This window comes from Centruroides sculpturatus, unplaced genomic scaffold, assembly GCF_000671375.1.
Source record: "Centruroides sculpturatus isolate CEXI.00-Female unplaced genomic scaffold, Cexi_2.0 scaffold392, whole genome shotgun sequence".
Classification (NCBI taxonomy): Eukaryota; Metazoa; Arthropoda; class Arachnida; order Scorpiones; family Buthidae; genus Centruroides; species Centruroides sculpturatus.
Genome location: NW_019384894.1, coordinates 617,628 through 636,146, shown reverse-complemented (window position 1 = coordinate 636,146; position 18,519 = coordinate 617,628). Strand labels below are relative to the sequence as shown.

The window sequence follows — 18,519 nt, the reverse complement described above, 5'->3', positions numbered from 1 at the left end:
AACACATGCACTGAAAAAATTAGCAAGTACACAGAACTTGCCCAGGAAATAACACATCTGTGGAGGATGATAGGGTGCTTATTGTACCTGTCGTTCTCTCCTGTACAGGTGTGATACCATACATACTACACAAAACCCTGGAAACATTACAATTGAATAGAAATACATACATCACACTACAGAAGGCCACTATACTGAATACATGCCGTATTGTTAGGAAATTCCTGAATACAAACACTGACACTGACACACACATTTAATTTTAGTTTGTTTTGGTTGCTATGCCTTGACTCTGGACTGGCATAGTACTCAGCCACCAGTGTCAACCGAGTATAACCACTAAACCCAACATAATAATATTTATTTGAGATTCATCATGAATTATTATGAAAAATTAAATTATATTAAAGAATAAATATTTTCAGACATTTATAAATCTATTATCATTGGTATACCTTTAAATATTAAAATTTAAATTTGAAAATATGTTACAAATACTTACTTGATCCATTAGAAGTTCTAACTGTCCACAAAAAACCTTTATCAGTATTGTGTTCATTACAAATATCCACTAACGTTTTCGACCTCCACCGAGGTCTTCTTCAGGTTCTGACTAAGCATTGTCTCCCTTGACTGTTAGAACAATGTTGTCTGAAATGTAAATATTGTAAGTATCACGTTTCACCCATCCGCTTGTCCCCGTTTGAATTCTTTGAACAGGTATCTCCATGCCTGCGCGATTGTCTCTCCGTCTTTAAAGTTGATACAGGTGCCCCCAACGTTGGCTTTATAGATCTCCCAGGCCAATTTAATCAGACGGGCATTTCAAATTGCTCACATTTGTCACCTGGAGGCCTGGGACATCTAGAAAGCCAATGTTGAGGGCACCTGTATCAACTTTAAAGACGGAGAGACGATCGTGGAGGTGTGGAGATACCTATTCAAAGAATTCAAACGGGGACAAGCGGATGGGTGAAACGTGATTCACACAATATTTACATCTCAGGTATAAAAAGAGGCATCGTTCTAACGGTCAAGGGAAACAACGCTTACTCACCACCTGAAGAAGACCTCGGTGGATGTCGAAAATGTTAGTGGATATTTGTAACAAACACAACACTGATAAAGGTTTTTGTAAACAGCTTTTACTCAACACAGTGTTACAGTTGAAAGATGTTTGTGTTAGAAGTTCAAAGATAGCATCAGATAATTGCAGATTTCTGCAGATACATGAAGGCTCTAATAAAAAGAACAACTTTAAGGCAATTCATTTGTCCTTAAAATATTAGAATACATTAATAAATATNAAATAAAAATCCAGCAACGAGTTGCATAACTTTCCCGGAGTCATTTGATGGCATCATCAGTTATTATATTTTATTAAAAAACTTTGTATGTTCTCAACTATTATAGGATAGCAAAAGGCTTAATTTTCAGGGTAGGGACGAATAAGCTGACAATCCCTCCAACACAGCATATAATTTATTGGCAAAAAAATTAATTTTTTAGGATAAAAGTAGGCCTATATGTTCTTAGTGAGGACGATAAAAGTATCGAAATATGCGCGCATGAAAATATTCATATATTTCGATATTACCATATGGCAAATGGTCTATCGTCTGAGAACAGGTGGGTGCAATTGACAAAGTCGGCGTTTCTTTTGTTTTCCTCTGTTTACAAGTCAACACCTTACAAGTGGTATATTACCCGACAGCATGTGGGTCCAATTGACAAGGTCGTGCTTTTCTTGTTCCCTCTCTGCTAAAAGGTAATAGTTTACAAGTATTGATATATAAAGCCTTTGGTGATGTGCTGGATTTATTCAGTCACGATGCCTAAGCCGATATCTGAAGACCTACGACAGCTGATAATACGACATCAGAATGAGGGGAGAAGTTCAGACGAAATAGCAGAGATGTTAAAAATTTCTACAAGAACTATCCAGCGCATTGCAAAATTATTTCGGGACACTGGTTCCGTGTCACCGGGAAAAGCAAAGGGCCGCAAACGCCAGACGACGGAAGCGGAGGACGCTCGCCTACTAGCCTACAGCCGGGATAACCCTTTTAAGACGGCGGCAACACTCCGAAGGGAGCTTGATTTAAACGTATCGACGAGTACTGTAAGAAAAAGGTATGTAACATTTGTAGTATAATAGTAAGAAACATAAGAAGCAAAATAATACATATATATTTTATTAATAGGTTGCGAGAAGGTAATTTGTTTGGGCGGAGAGCCGCCGTAAAACAGAATTTAACAGTAGCGAACCAATTGAATCGTCTGGAGTTTGCCCAAAAGTATCTGCAATGGACCACAAATGATTGGTCGTCGGTCATATTTACCGACGAGAAAATATTTTCCTCGGATTCCAGCGGGCCTGTGTGGGTGCGTCGCCCACCATCTACTAGGTATAAACCTGAATATGTGTGGCGCACCCAAAGAAGCGGGCGTTTTTCGATTGGTGAGTGTTTTAATGTTGTGTTTTCGTGTATTTATGTCATTATATTTGAACATGGCAACTTATCTGGTTGTTCATTTTTTAAATCACAATTTTATTGACTTTTTTTCTGTTTACAGGTGTATGGGGATGGATGACCTCAGCTGGTCCCGGAGAGTTGGTACGCATAGACGGTCACCTCACCGCCGTGCAATACATCGAAATCCTCGAACAGGTGTTGTTGCCGACGGTGAGGGCCATCTATGGCGAAGAAAGTTTTTTCTTTGTGCACGACCGCTCTCCCGTACACACTGCCAACGTGTGTAGAAAGTGGATAGCAGAACATCCACAAGTTATGGACATGGGATGGCCGGGGAGGGGAGCCGATCTCAATCCTATTGAGCACGTTTGGGCCGAGCTCACCCGCGCCCCCATTCAGGTGACAAATCCCGACGACCTCTGGGAAGTCGTCCACGGTCGTTGGGAAAAGTTTCGTGAGGGCGTACTCTGCCAAAATCTTGTGGCGAGTATGCCTAAACGACTGAATCAGGTCGTGGACAACGCCGGGATGTGGACGGACTACTGACCCTCTCCCGTCCATCTGCGATATTTAACTGGTCATACATTTTGTAAATAAGTTTTTGTAAAATGCATTGTAAATAGCTTTTGTAAATATATTAATGATATTTGATAATAAATGTAAATAGTCATTTCTAAACTTTGTGTTTTTCTAAGTCACGAAAACTATTATAACGTTTAATTGTGCAACGTTATTATAACTGTTACTTGACATTACTCACGCTCGAGTTTTTCTCGTGCAGGTTACATAGGTTTTTTTTTGATTTTCGGATGTTTTTTAATTCTCAATTTTTTTATAAAATTTTTTCCCGCGCGAAAAAATTTTATCGCGATTATAATCAACCTTTAATGACGATTAACGCTTAATTGTTTTTTACGGGATTTTTTTAAAAATCAAACTTCATTCATCGTTCTAAAGTTCTAGTGCTTTGGTAAAGTTAATTAAAGCTACTTTCTCGTGTCAAAAACGACCTCCAATAGTTTTTTAATTNAAGTCTAACGAAATAGGAATAACGATGACGTCATTCTCGTTTAACTCGTTCGACTTTACGAACATACCCAATGTTAACTTTACATTCCAAAGATAAACTTTATCTTTTCTTGTTTGATTCAGAAGAATTAGTTCTACTTCGTTTGGATGACATAGTAAAGTCTCTCAAGTCTCCGTAGATATAACAAACACAGAAATAAATAACACAAGATAAATTGTAGCTATGTGTCGATTCCGCGCGACACATCCGAACATGCAAGCTGAACAATAGTGTGGGGGGAAGTGAGTAATCAAGGGTTGCGTGGCGCTCAAACAAAAGACGAATCGACGAGATTTGAAAATCGCGTAACTCCGGGTTCGCTTAAGTCGGAGTAGCGTAAGTCGAGGTATTACTGTAAAAAAGTAAGTCGAATTTACTTGTCTCCGAATCTGCTTGTCACTAGGCTAAACCATAAATTACCATTCCCGGTTCTGTATTTTATTTATTAATGTATTCTTAACAATATATAGTTAATAAGGATCTATTTTAAGGTTACAAACAAATAAATTTTAGTTTTTGATATAGTACAGAAAAAAGTAATCTAAATTTACGAATGCATGTACTGTAAATACAGTACATACTTGTAAATGTATATACTGTATTTTAATATGATTTTATGTGCTTTAAACGCTTTTCTAGTGAATTACGACTTCAATATTTATGGCGGACAGACATAAAGTCGAATAAAATGACTTAAAACTTTTTTATTTTTCCATATACTTTTTTGACAAACGACGTATAATCGGGAACAACGTAACTCGAAACGACGTAAGTCGAGGTATGCCTGTATATACGTTTAATTAAGTCGGGGGAGTCGGAAATCGCAATAAAAAACGCAATTTTTCAAAAATGTTTAGAAATATACGGCCAGCTAGTATTCATTCTACTTTATATCCTTGGAGACTTCTGTGAGATTGACACCGATGAGTAATTGTGTTTACAGATGGATGTCCTTGAGAACAACTGGTGTCGTCTCGGGACAGAATTCGCAGAAAGGCGAAACAATGGAAAATAAACTTTCTCCTCAGAATTAACTCATTTCTTTCGTTTTTTTTCAGTTTTATGTTTATTTACATTAAAATTAAAAATCCTGAATGGAAATAGAGTAAAATGGGTTAATTTAACTTGCTGTCAGATTGGTCGCTTAGATATATTTGAAAATTTACAATTTTAAGTAAAGTAGCATGTGACAAAGTATGAATACACCTGAACCCCATGACAATATATATTAACCTACTTTAAGTATTATTATTTTATTTAGAAGTCAGTTTAAACATTATTACATCAAATTATGAAATGGAATGTATTAAGACGGGGGTGGGAAGAAGCGATGCGTGGTAAAAAAATGTGTTTTTATCTAAATTATAATAAAATTTACTTATACTTGTGCGAAATATCGACAATTTTCTTCTGGAGAAATGTTTCTTGATAAAATTAATTATCTATATGAATAAAACTTTCAATAATACATTATTTACAATGACTGGCGTTCCTTTATTACCCTTTGTGTAGTATGTATTAAACAAAGTTTCCTAGATTGTAGCATAATAATGTGTATAAAAAACTGAAAATTCTGTTAATTTGTAAACGCAGCACACTCTCACATAAAGAGCATAGGCCTACTTAAACTGTTTACCTTTCACCTGACTTATTCGCGATTGAATATTCCTAAATAAAACTATTTAATTTCTAATTTATTTGACAGAAAGAAATGTTTATGGCCCGTATTTCCCATATCTAATATTGTTGTCATGCCATTATTTCAAATATCGAAAAATAATAATTTCTAATATCGAATTATATGAATATTTTCATGTGTAAATATTATATTTCGNTTATTCAAGAATGATATATTTACAAATTTTATGATTTTTGCTTATAATAAATTAAAATTTAAGAAATTTTACAATACAGTAAGACCCCACTTAACACTGCCTAAATTAACACTGATTCAATATAATGCGGTCTACTCGAAGCCTAAAAAAAGCTCAAAATTTACGATGATTCAAATTATTGGAGCATTTCATTGATTATTCCCAAACAAAAACCAATCAGCAAAAAGGTGGCAATTAGTCATAGTGCTGTACTTTTCTTACATCTATAATGCAATTTTGGAAAAAATGTAACATCATGCCATAGGCAATATCAACTTTGCTTGGCAAGAATTAAGTGATAAATGCATAAATGAAGTGTGGAAGAAGTTATGGCTGAAGGTATCCAAGAATTCTCAACAAGAAGAGCCTAATTGATACAACAGGACTAGGAGATGTAGACAAGCAGGATATTGACAAGTTACTGCAGGTTTCTGGTGAGAGCCTTACCAAAGACAACCTTCAAAAACTAGCAGAACAAGGAATGCATGTAGAAATGGAAAATAGAAATTCTGAAAATGAAGTACCCAAAGAATTTCGCTACAGATTTCCTTAATAAAAGTTTGGTAATGATGACAAAAATCGTTCGTCAAATTGTAGCGAATAGTCCAGATTTTGAAAGGAGTGCAAAAGCAAAACAAGGCATTTTGGATGCAATCTTCTGCTACCAACATTTGCTTCAGGAAAGAAAAAAAAGCAACAAATGAAGCTGCATGACTTTATGGCAAAAAGCAAGAATTTCAGAGGAGCCAGGATCTTCATCACAAAAAATGAACTTCATATTTCTGTTTCAATATGTTTGTGTGTTATTTAACATATATTATTACGCAAAGTAATATAAAAATAACTTATAATTAAAGTAAAATCTGTTTAATTTTGGTCGCCTGTTTCCCTTTTCCTATTTACTCTATGTTATAATGACATCTTTTAACGCTGTTTTGTTTAGTGCTTTGTCACCTGGAACACATCCTCCGTGTTAAGCAGGGTCTTACTATAATATGAATCTTGAATGGGTTAAAAATAAATTATGTAAATTAGGCCTTACATAGTAATTGTTTACCTCATACAATAATCTAATATCTGACTGTTGTGTTAATTAAAACTCTTCTAAGAGTTCCCAGTAATTCCAAGCATAATGCTCCAAGTGAACCTGGTTGATGATTCATGTGTACTTTAATTTGAACCTATTAAAATTATGTAATTTTTATTTCTTTAACAAAAAATGTAAATAGAAGAATATAAATAGAATCTTTAAACAATATGAATATAAAATCTTTGAAATTAAAATAATAAAAGTTTTAATTTTTTTAACATATTTTAATATTTTACAAATATTATTCATTGCTCAATAGAATTTGTGAAGTTGGCAAGTGGAAAACTTACAGACAGAAAATTGTCTTTTTGATCAAACAACAGATGTCATATTAGATGAAAATTAAAATGTTATCAATCTAAAAATTATATAATACAAGACTTAACTTACAGGCTAGTTCATTAAAGATTAATCAGTAATCAGACTTAAAAAAAAAAAAAAATACGTAAAATATCCTAAATAAATTACGTAATTAATTTGGCACTAGAGGTAAGCGTTAGGCGCCATCTCTTATTAATATTAATAATTATAAATTAATTAATTAATTTAAATAATTTAGAACGATTTACGGCATTCGGTTGGTGTCTTACTATATTGGATATCGGGTTTGGTGATGTTTACGTAAAATAATATATATGAAGAAATAGTATTGAGAAATTAATAAAAAGTGTATCTTCAGAAAAAAATACAAGCCTAGGCTACACTGTATAAAGTTTCAACATTTCAAATTTCAAACCAAACAATGAGAAAATGAAAATTAAGAAAACCCGAGGAAGAACCCAGAAGGGGTTATGAAAATGTTTGTTTTTTATTGCTTAGTTGTACTTTGCACTAATTATGGGTTGTAAAGAGTCTTATTTTATCAGAAAACGAATTGTCCATTATTAAAAATATTGTTCATCTTAACAAAGAAAGTAAGTTTGAAAAATGTTAAGAATTAAGAAAGTAGAATATTGAAAGAAGTCATTGCAGAGCTATTAAGTGAATCCTCATTGAACCAACATTCAAGTGAATTTCTTATAATTCAAAATACAGTAGAGCATCGATTATCTGACTCAATTGGGGACTGGGGTTGGTCGGATAATTGAAAAGTCAGATAACCGAAAAGTATGAAAAAATCCATTATTAGTGTAGTATATTATTATATCCCATGTAATTAGTATATTGCTATTAACCTACTTTGTGTTGAATTTTCATCAATGTTAAGCCTAACAAAAATTTTTTAAAAATAATAATTGTCACTACTGTATCATTAAAAATTAGAAAATTAAGCCTCGTTTAAATACTAGCTCCCTTTCATGGTCGAGCCAGTGTTGCCAGCTAAAACATGTAAAAATAATATTAAAGTAGCCAAGACATAGCTAAATATTGTAGCACCACATCATTAGCGGACATTTGAATTTGCCAACTAGAACGCAGTCAGTTAACCGAGGTGACGGTTAACTGACCGCGTTAATTGGGAATCGAATAATCGATGCTCTACTGTAGTTCTCTTCCTTGAAATGAAGTACTCCGAAATTGTCTCACCAAGTGAATCAAAATCTACTCACTTTTAAATCATCAAATTTTGCTCTGATCCAACAGGATACAAACCCTTCTTTCTTTCCCTCAAAAAAATAAATAATGAATTTGTTTAAACATATATCCATAGATGAAAGATTTAATACAAACTTATTGTATTAAATCTGTTAATTTGATACAGAGGAAAAATATTAAATAATATTACAAGAAAATCAAAATACAAAATTTCCTACCTAAATAATACATAGTCTCACAAATGAAATAATGCTTTCTTAAATTATTACATCATCGGTACTCTATGCTTTTCTGATTGAAAAAAATTCTGATTGAAAATTTCAAAATACAAGACACTCACTAATTTTTACCTATGCTAATTCAAATCAATTTTGTCCATATATATATATACAGTAANACTGAATTAATTAAAAAATTTTATAAAATTTTTAGTGTTTAGCAGGAAAGTTTCAATTCACGTGACATTACAACCATCTCGACTTATCCCAGAGACGTCATTTCGCGCCAGATTTCGTAAAGTGAGGTTTGTTGTGTGTATGTTCTCGTTTTCTTTCGGATTTTTATTACGTGATGGATATATTTTGCATTGTTTTTAATGGATAAAAGGTGGAAAGTTTACTGTGAATTTAGAATTTGCTACTCTATAGAAGAAAAGGTGAAAAAATATTTATTTTTGGATACAATCTTTGGATATAAATGAATGTATGTATTATAGGCTTACTAATTTATTTGTGCATATAATTATCTAGTCATAATTTCGAAACATTTATGTTTTTTCATGTTTATAAGCGTGTTAGACATGTCTACCGATTTAGTGCTATTTTACGTAAAACAAAGTGAAAGAATACAAAGTTCAATTAGCAAGTAGTTTCTTTATTAGCAAGTTAATTTATTGATAGATTTTTTTACATTTTAGGTGTAATTAGATGAAACTAAATGGATGTGAATATAGGTAGACTGTCGGCTTTCCGGATTGCATCGGAGGGCTCGCGCGCAATAGCGTGAAGTCACGCCTACTTTTTTCTGACGCGGACCAATTAGGAATATTAATTTTTTTAACCAATCAGATGATGGCGGGAGGTTTAAATTCGATTTATGTCGATAGATGGTCCTCTAAAATTTCATATTTATTTTAATTTTCTCTCTTTTATTGTAAATTCTCTAGAAATAAAGGATGCAAGTAATTTGTTAAAAGATGTTAGCCGCACTGTGTTCTACTTAATTGGACATTCTTGTTGGCCACGCCCTACATAAAGCGTAGCTTTTGTTTACATAGTAATAAGATACTTAGCACGTTGTTGTTATTAGCGGTGGGAGTGGGTGGCAGCTCACATTTCCTGTTGCGAAAGTAAAACTTTCACTGACCTTGACAGATATCTACCCTTCTCGGGTTACTAAAAATAACAACTGGGGGGGGGCAGTTGTTTAAATGGTAATAAAACGATTGTCGGTTTATTATAGAAGTGAATTGACTTCTCCTGCTCTACTCACATTACCGCAAAATCAATAAATACTTAACACTGGACTGAGAAATACGAGCTACCCCTATCGTGTTACTAAGAATAACAAGCGGGAAGCAGTTGTTTAAACAGTAATAAACACTTGGAGGTTCATTAAGTTACTCCCCCGCTCTACTCGGATTACCGCAAAAGCAATAAACATTTAACACTGGACTTTGAAAGACGGGCAATTCCTATCCGATTACAAAGGAACCGACGACAATCGGTGAAAGTTGAGATAATCTATTGGCAAATGAAACCTAATCTGTTTATTTTAAAGCTGTATCGTCTCTAATTACAGGAAAATAAAGTAAATAAAACGTTATAAAGAAACAAAAGTATGAAAATAAAAGATAGAATCATAATTTCTGATAATCAGTGGCGGCAAATTTAAAATTTTAAAATAAAAACAGCCGACGCTACGCACGCAGTATTAAACAAGCGATGGTCAATTAGTCTTGTCAACTTGTATCACGCTTGACGGCGGGCTTAAGTCCCTCAGCCTCGATTTCCTCACCCCTATTAAGGCCCAAATTCAGGCTAGTCCACTTCCTACGCCTTTGATAACAGATAGAGCTACCTTGCGTATTAAATGAACTGTTCCGAGCTGCGCAAATCGATCTACGAGGCGACAACTTTATCGACCGTGTCTGTACTGTACGTAGTGGTTTAATAAAATTTCAGTCAGCTTTTGATTTGAAAGCTGTGGTAAGATAAATGCAGTTTACAGCAAATTACAAATAGCTGTTCAAAACATATACCACTTGTATATTTGACTTAACAATTTATTCATGAAGTGTGAATCATTGTCAGAAACATGTTATCAATAATATAAAGAAATTTTACGTTTTAATAATTAGTTTAAAAATGACTAGGCTACATTATTATGGAATAATAAACAACAAGAAAAAGAAAAATATAGAAAAAAACATCAATTATATAACAAAAATTTTCAATTATTTTTAATGGTTAAATAAAACACATACTTCATATTCTTCATACGTGTGCTAAAGTGATAAAAAATAAATAAAAAATTGTTCCTTATTATAAATATGCATTTCTGGTGTATAATATTTGGATTTATTTAAATACAATCGAATGGAACGTTATAATACAAAAATTTTATCGGAGAATAAAAAAACAGCAATTTATTACGATATTACTTTAACGTTTTAGTGATAAATATAAATATTTTTTAGTAACATCAAAATACGTTAAAAATAATTATAGTTACAACAAAATTTTATTCTGTTAAAATATTTTCAATAATAAGCTAATAAATATAAAAATATAGAATAAAAATGAAACCTTAGTATAAAAGTATATTTTACTTGAATTTTTTATAATGTTTTTAGAACTTACTTCATTACTCCAATCCTACGAATGCATATTAATTTCTTTAAATAAATTGTTAGTTTTTATTTTTATATAAAATATACCTTTATAAACACATACAACTTTATAAATAAATATAAGAGAACTGAGACATGGAACAGTTCATAATATCGTATCGTGCCCTCTTATATCTGGTTCTCCTGTATCCAAACTTTACATTACACAGATTGATGAAAGGCAATCAAGAATTTTCGAAAATATTTGTGAAAATCCGGAGAGGGCAATTAAATTAATTAGTTAATCTAATATGCATTAAATAAAGAAATGGAAAAAACCCATTTCCTATCTTTCTCTGGCANTAGTATATATATATATATATAAATTAATTTGCATAAATAAAATTTGTATTAAAAATTTATTTTATTTATGCAAATTTGTTATAAAATTTAACCTAAATATATATCTAAATAAAAATTGTATTATTTAGTACTTTTCAGTCAAATAATAAATTCAACAAAATTGATTTAAGCATAAATGTAAAAAATTAATCATGAAAAAAATATATTTTCTGTGCCCATTGAACTTTTCTCAAATCTTAAATTTGCTCCAGTCATGGTGTTGAATGCTCATTTTTAGTTTACAAAAGCATGTTAGACACAAAAAATGTCAATAAAATAGCTGAATGTATGAAACAGCTCATTGTTATGTACTGAGTATGTCAACACGAATAAAAATTCATATTGCAGGAACCTATTTTCGCAATTTTACTGCCTGAAATTAGGATATTAACAGCCTATTCACTTATCTCTTTCCATGGTTAAAACTGCCCAAAAATCAAAATTCTACTAATAAATTTTAAAGTGAATGTAAATATTTTTTAGAATTAAAAGTTTAAACAGAATAATTATTTACAAATATTTTATTCAATTATTCTCAACCTAACTTCTCTTTAATCAACATTCCTGTATTGTATCTTTTAATGTGTAGCTATACCAGAGTGCCATAGCTGTTGGTATTGAATATATCCTAATTGTACCAACACATTGACAAAATCCTCTCTAAAGAACTTCATAAACTAGAAAGTAAATCTATCCTTAAAAACTTCCTAAAATCTTTTTATTAAATGTTCATTTATTAATGCTACCAACAATGTTCTTATCATAGAAATAAATAACTTTATCTTGTTCTCGCAAAAAGATCAAACACATCTGAAACCAGTGAGAGTTGTTTTTCATCACAACCTGTTACTTTGATAAATCCCTCATTAAAACACTATTGCAATACAAATTTGCTATCAAAATCTAAGACACACAACCTGTAAAGTAGATTCGAATTTATTTATGCTACTTACATTATTCCTTGATCCAAAACAAATATAAATATATTTGTTTTGGATCAAGGAATTTTGCATTTATGATAACTAGCATAATCTATAGCAGAGGTTCCAACTTATTTTTATCACAGAACCCTTTTCTCCTTAATAAAAAATGTTGGAACTCTAACAATAACAAATGTCGCAGATATAAATGAATTAATTTAAAGCATACTAGGTAGTCATTTGCATCAAAACTGAAACCAAAAGTAAAACTACAATTAAATAAAATCAAATCAATTGAAAATTAAAACAATGTTTTTCAAAACCATTTAAAAGTTGTTTTGAAATTTTCAAATTGTAAATCAAATTTATTTTAAAATTTACGTTATTTGTGTGCAGTGGTGACAACGTATATGTTACTGTTTTTATGGTTTCCATTACTTTGTCATATATTATGATTTTGGTTTGTTCCGTGGCCAATAAATTGGTCTCCACTATTTATAAAACTGTAAATAACTTTAGCACATTTTTATAGTCTCGGATTGAGTCCTTGTATCGTCATGTAAGGACTCAATCTGAGACTAGAACAATTACACCTCATGTCCCAAATCTGTATTGGCACATTCATACATCACTAGACTCAATGGATTTTATTGTGAAACCTGAAATTGTTATTGGCGAAACCCTAAGGCTCTGCGGAATACAACCTCCTGAGCTATAGATAAAATGAAATTAAAAATATATAGTTTTTTAGTGTAGAAAATTATAAAAGCTGAAAAAAAAACTAAAAATAACAAGTACTCCAGTTGAGTTATCAGTAGGAACATCTACAAATGTTCAAATAGAATACATTGCATAAAAATGAACAAGCAGATATAAACTAAAAGCAATTGATATGACTATAAATAGAATAAAATGTAAAAATATATTACCTATAAATTATAGAAAAAACTCTACTCAATAATGTAGTCATTTTCTAGATTAATTTAGACTACGTACAGTATTAAGTTTTTCATAAATTAAATACTATGTAAACTGAAGTCAAAAGGCAAGAAAGGTAATGAATAAATATTGCATACATTTTAAAACAGTACTGAAAAAGTAAATTTTGAAGTGAATAAAAATTTACCAATATAATGAAAAACTGGTCTTGAAAAAACTGTCTTTATTTTTCACCTGAACACATGTTACATGATATCATTGTGTTTTGGACCTGTTGGTTCCTCATCAGCAGGTTTACGACCAATAATTTCTAAAACAAATTATAAAATTATTACAAGTTATAAAAATTTCCGACAATAAAGTAAAATAGAAATTAGTTTTTTGATTCATAAATACATCTCCTCTATGATTCTGTTCCATGATTGGTGTATTTCCCTTCCTGTATTGTTGTTCATTCTATTTTTTGTCTTACTATATGGATGTGTTCATATAATTGCATTTTAAAATTATTTCTTCCTTTTTTTTCTTTATTTTTTGTGTTCATATCATTTTCATAGTGCCCAAAATAAAAAAATAATAATAATAATTTTAAACGGCAATTGTAATATTATATATAGTGTATATATTGTAAACACATTTCTGATTCATGCAAATATCTTTGAAAACTACCATTTAACTTATAATTCAATTATTTCTATAAAATTTTCTAAATGATAATAAATGTTTAACACATATTACAAACATCAAAGACAGGATATTTTTTTTAATATGTAGATTGTAATATTAAATATATTTTTCAAAATTGAGTTAGGATCATTTTTTGGAAAACTTACTATTACATCTAACTTAAATCTAATCAATACAAACAAATTTCAATACTTAAGCTGTGAAAAACTAATTTTTAATTTACTGTACCTACAGAAATGTTTGATACAAGGCAAAATGACTGTATCTATAAATGCTACGGAAAAACATCATAACTATCTGAGTACTATAGTTATGCTCTTCTTTCTAACAAGAGTTTTGTTCCTGTCGATAAGAGAACCCATTGAAAACCCCTATCTGTCCTATGACACAAAGCTATGTTTGGGAGAAAAATAACGCATCCACATGGTAAGTGGGGAGTTGCAGATTCAAGTTCTGCTACAGGTTGATTATTTTCTTCCAGAATCAATTCTGTGCAAATGCATCTCATAGTATTAGTCACATCAATTCTACCATAGCGACTTTCACTTGCTAAAAGACTTAAACATTCAGTAATCAATTATAGTTCTTTTTTAATACTAAATAGGCTTCCTTTTTGTATCAAACTCAGTCTGATTCTCATAAATTATGTAACACTAAAAAAAATATTTTGATATTTTTAAAACTTATATTTCTGTAATAGTTTAATTGAAAATGTTCTTTTCATATATATATTAAACATGTTCAATTTATAAACATTTATTTATGCAGTGTGATTGTAAAGTCACTCAGTAGCGAGCAAACCCATGTGGTTCAGCCAAGTGTAATGTCATAATTTACTTTAACTCTTTCAACAGGCTTGTGATGTCATTACTTTGTTTCTGGAAGCTCCTACTGCAGAGCAACTTTTCAATTGCATTGTATTATCACATTTGTCTTATTCTTTAAATTTTATTTCAATGTACTAACTGATTGTAATATAAATTTCAAAATTCAGATTATACTGAACTAAAATATCAACTAAAATTTTAAATATTTAAACTTGATTATTATATATTCAAACTTAATTGTTATTATGTTTAATCAAATTTTATATTTCCAAGAAATGTGAATTTTTCAATAGTGTTTTTCAAAAGAGACATTACATATCATAAACTTCAGTACTACATACTATAATATCCTTTCAATAAAAAAATAAAATTTATTTCTTAGATTTAAGTAATGTTATAAGTTTCCTAATCTCTTATTAAATGCATTTTAACACTTAAAAAATAATAATTATAAAATTACAATATTAAAAACTTTCTAATTCAGTTACTATAATAAGCTACTATATTAACTACCTTATCAGTTATTCATAGAATAAATTAGTTTTATATTTACTGGTACAGTACTTCTTTCACATTATCAAGAAAGTTTTCTAATTCTCCACCAGTCTAAATTGAACTAGCTTTTTATCCATTTTCTGCTCTGGTAATTAAAAATTAGTTTTATTTCATATTTCTATTTAAATTATAATTAAATATAATTAAAATTTACTTAAACACTAAAATAAATTAGGATAATTATCTAAAAACATAAAAACAAAAAATGCATAAAGTTATGATTAAGTTAAATTTAAAAAACTAACATTTTAAAAAATAATCTAACATTTTTAAAATTTTATATGTAAATACAATCAAACTTTGATAACTGATTACCCAGTTAAGTGGTCATATTTTTCTCATCCTCTCAACAGACATTAATGTAATTAAATCCTAATTAATTTTCCATTAGATACAACCAGAAATCTGATTAATGTCTAAATTAATTTAACTAATCAAAATTAGAATCAAGATCAAAATTTTCATTTTTCACAAAAACAGGCTAGTGCCTTTTTAAAAAATAGATAGCCGAAAGCCATGGCTTCCAGAGCTTTTTTAAACTGTTTCCACTTTTGTAGACCTTTTTCCATATCCATCATAGATTCAACTAGCTTAGCAATGAGACACCCAACTGGTGAGGCAGGTCCAAAATATAATCTGTGAAAATTTTGAATTCAGCTCCTGCAGAATAACAGATTGGTGCTGTTATCACAAGAATATATGCACTCTGCTGTTCATCATTTGATAAGCCTCTAATATTTTGTGTCACCAATCACTTCCAAAGTGAATGTAAATAAAGTTTTTATTTAGGGACAAATAAAAAATTTAAGACATTATTTGCATCATTTCTAAATTCTTTAACCAGAAGCTGTTATTAGTGGCAATGAATATACAGTATTTATAAATGACAATTTAATCATATAGGCCTATATTTGAAACTTCATAAAACAAATTATTTTGGAGTTGTATTTATTTTTCTAAATGTGCTTTAAAGATTCATTTCTTACTGATGAACAAGATATAAAAAGTAGAACTTTACCATATGTAATTTCTATTCACGATTCTTCATCCAGTAGATAAACATTTGGAGATTGATAACAAACAGTATAAAAGGAATCTTTGTGGTTAATTTATTTTGCCATCATCAGTTTCCAAATGCTATAAGAAGCATACTTTTGGAACTTGTTTTTTTAAAGTACATACAGAATATTAAAGATTTGACATCACTTTAATCCTGTCAAATTATTGCTTCAATGACCAAAAGATCATTAAAGAAAACATTATGAATATGGAAATTATTTGAATATTACATCAATATAACACTATAATTATAATCAATATTACAATGATGATTATAATTACTGCATCATAATAAACATGTTACGATAAAATTAATACAACTTCAATATTCGTATAATTATTATTATTAATTAACATAGATAAATATCAAACTTAGATATATGTTTTGTATGTAATCCCTAAAAAACTTACTATAATTGTTTAAGAAAATCGAGACTTTTTACACTCAAAAGTATTAATCTAAATTCAAAAAATACCGCCAAAGAGTACTGTTAATTACAGAGCGGCTAGACTGTTGACATGTGAAAAACTCCCTCTACCGAAGGAAAATATATCGCTAATAAGTAAAATAATACCTGTACTACTCTAATTTTATGCTCTTTCTTTAATGTTTATTCTCGTATTATAGATCATATTATCATTTTAAAGTATATAAATCTCTATCTCACATTCTATATAAAAGAAGAAGAATGTTTGTTAGTTTGTCCTTTATACATTTTAATACGGTTTGATCAAATACAACGAAACTTTTCAGGGACCATCTTCTCATCTGGAAAAGATTGACGACTATTTTTAGTCGAATTAACTTTAATTCTTGCCCTCAAGAAGCCATTTCGTCTTTCTGTCCATTTCTATTCGAATGTTTCATCCCTCTTGATCAGTGAGATGATGGCATTCGAATAGCAAAATTTCTTGATAAAAAGTCATCGCTGATAACTTTTTAGAGAGCATAAAAGATGTTTTTAGGAGTTTTCGAGGGTACGATTATAAATATATGATCCATTTTCCGCAAAGTTTGATTATGATAATAATAGTCATTGATATCGTTATTATAATAACCGGATTCCACTGTATCACCTAATTTAATTTCTTCTCGAATGTTTAGATAACTTCATCCTGATGTCACGCTCGATATAAAATCAAGCATCTATGTAAAATACATTTAAGTACATTAATTTATTCATATTTTCTGCTAAGGCGAGTCTAACTTTAAAAAGACATACTAAATAAAAAAGACAATATAATTCGCCTATTTACTACAGAAAAAGAGTCTGATGACACTGTACTAATTTTAGAGACTAAAGATATGTTATATAGTGGAATGTCTTTCAGCGATATTTTTACTTATGGTGGTAAAATTGTTGACATTATTTTTACATATTAAAAGTTTTACTATAGTACATCCAACAGGGCATATTTAATACAGCCCTGTCTACTAAAGTGTGTGTTCGCCGCCAGACACTCAGAAGACTGTCTGGCAATACTACTGTAATATCATAAAGTACTCAGCAAATCATTATACATATAGAAATACTTAACACCTTATTCTTGCCGAGAAATATAATTTATTTGAACAAACTAACGTTTTCAGCCTGATTCACAGGCCATCTTCAGGTTTAGAATACATTTGAATTAGAATTCCATCAATGGAATACAAAATTTAAATTCAAAATTAAATAAGGTACAATTAAAATAAAATATTAAATAACCAACATACAACAAAAATAAAATATAAAAAATATATAAAAATGCAACAAATGAATATATAAGTATTAATAAATGCAATTACTAAGACATTCAATAAAACTACTATATTGATTGGTTAGAGCCCTTATTAAACTTCTTAACCATAAACTTCCATGCAGAGGGAAGACTTTCTGCGTCCCTCGCATTCAGACAGCCTTCTTGTAATCTACTCCTATAAATCTGCAACTTTTCCGCTGTTAACGCCAAAGATGGAGAAGATAAAGGATTTATGATGGTCGCCTCATTCCATTTGACTATAGCTCCTGGTGCTTGTGCCATTTGGGACAAAATTGTTGCATTAGACCCCTTTCTGATATTATAACTATGTTCCTTGATTCTAAGCCCTAAACTTCTAGTGGTTACTCCAATGTAGTCTTTTTTAACGCCCAATTGCATGTTCTCATACGGAATTTTATAAACCCCTGCTTTCTCTTCTGACCTTATATCATCTTTATCATTCCTGAGGATTTTGTATAAATTAGGGGCCCTTTTTATAAGCATCCTCGAA

The 18,519-nt window shown here is 30.4% G+C and overlaps 1 long non-coding RNA gene across 5 annotated transcripts in view; it reads right to left on the bottom strand.

The window, feature by feature from the left end:
• Positions 1-878: 878 nt before the first annotated feature.
• The window catches only part of LOC111631358, an 18,405-nt gene continuing 764 nt past the window's right edge, over positions 879-18,519 (bottom strand). Inside the window, exons 1-5 of one of the 5 annotated variants that reach the window (XR_002757685.1) lie at positions 16,677-16,802; positions 15,165-15,291; positions 13,325-13,447; positions 6,478-6,601; positions 879-1,239 (exon numbers count right to left, since the gene is read on the bottom strand). This is a non-coding gene — a long non-coding RNA (uncharacterized LOC111631358). Of the gene's footprint in view, positions 1,240-6,477; positions 6,602-13,324; positions 13,448-15,164; positions 15,292-16,676; positions 16,803-18,519 lie in introns of those variants that run through there. The other 4 variants (XR_002757689.1, XR_002757686.1, XR_002757687.1 and 1 more) reach the window with 4 other exon arrangements.